Source organism: Triticum dicoccoides, chromosome 2B, assembly GCF_002162155.2.
Source record: "Triticum dicoccoides isolate Atlit2015 ecotype Zavitan chromosome 2B, WEW_v2.0, whole genome shotgun sequence".
In the NCBI taxonomy this organism is placed as follows: Eukaryota; Viridiplantae; Streptophyta; class Magnoliopsida; order Poales; family Poaceae; genus Triticum; species Triticum dicoccoides.
Window position 1 is genome coordinate 90,862,866 of NC_041383.1, and position 1,623 is coordinate 90,864,488.

The following is a 1,623-nucleotide window of genomic DNA, read 5'->3' on the forward strand; positions in this document are numbered from 1 at the left end:
AACCCTTTATGTGATGTCGCCCAGACGTCCGACTGTGGCATTTCTTTTAAAGCCCTTTATGTGATGTCGCCCAGACGTCCGACTGTGGCATTTATTTTAAGCCCTTTATGTGGTGTCGCTTAGACGCCCGACTGCGGCATGCATTTTATTTATTTACCTTTCGAGGCGTCACTCCAGACACCCGATCGGTTTTTCAGCTATTTATTTTATTTATCAAGTCCTGCAAATCTTACCATTGTTATATGAGCATCATCCTTTATTCATGACGCATTCATGCATTCATTGATTATATCTCTTGTCCGAACTGTCTTGCGAGTACTTCAAGTACTCACCTGGCTTGTTGATTTGGCCAGATGCTGATGAAGGCGATCTCATGGATGAAGAGTTTGATAGCGAGTCCGACGCCTAGAGGAGTCCCAGTCAGTCCCGTGCAATCCTGTCTTGGTCATTGTATTATCCGCTTCCGCAACCCCGAATAAATTCATCGAGCCTCACCTCGACGCTCGATGTACTGCCAGTAGAAGTCAAGTTATCCACCACCACTTTTCCCTCGAGCTAGTAGCATGCCACCCCACCCCTGTGTCATATCCGCCCATATGTAATATATTGGCGAGTCTGTAATAAATTGTTAAACAACCTCAGCTCAACCCTGTTATATATTTGATGCTACTGGTTCTCTGTTTATCAAGCTTTTGTCTACCAGAAAGGATGACTTTTCCTATACTGGGATTTAAAGATTGGTTTTCTCAATAAATATTTTTATTGAAAAACCGGTCGTGACAGACTTGGTAACCAAAGCCAGGCTGACTGTAGGAAGCCACTAGGTGCGATCACTAATTGGTTATTAGCATGATAGAGTTATTCATGTTTTTACAAATGTAGTCATTTTCTGACAGTTAGCATAAAATTTATGATCTGACCACTCAGAATTTTTGCCTACTTTTGTAGATGGCCGGCAACGACTGTGAGTCTCAGATGTTCGCCAACGTGCCTGAGGGGTTCGTCAAACTCCTCTCCTTCATCGTTCAGGTCGCGATGGGGCCATCCGTGCGCCCAGTCTTCACGCTTTATCCACACAAGATCAACGACAGTCTGACCATGCACCAAGCCGCGGTGCAATTCAGGGGAGGCCATGCTGAAGTACGCCGCCTCCGATTCGTGGGGAGAGCCATGCCTACAGAAAGGCATGCTATGGAGATGGCTCCCTGTGAGATGATAGCCCGTCTTTGGGATGTTCTTCCGACAATGAAGACCCGTCACTACCGCTACCTTCCATGCCATGTGCCTTACACCTGTCACTACTTCTTCTCTTGCCCCAGAGGAGAGCGAGACGAAGCCTTTGAGATGCTTGTCGAGTACCTCCGAGCCTTGGAGGCAGCATTCGACTGCATGGTGGATGACCTCGTAGCTGCATGCATGGACTCAGTTCATGGCTGTGCTGCTAACAGGAGGGAACTCCTGCACACTGCTCCATCACTGACTTTTGTGTCATCCACAACCTCTCACTCACCTACCATACTCGCCACTGCTCGTCGTCTGCCTACCACTGAGGAATTTAACCAGGCTATTGCACCCACTCCCGTCCGCTCTGCACCACTTGTTGCACCCACTCCCATACGTGCT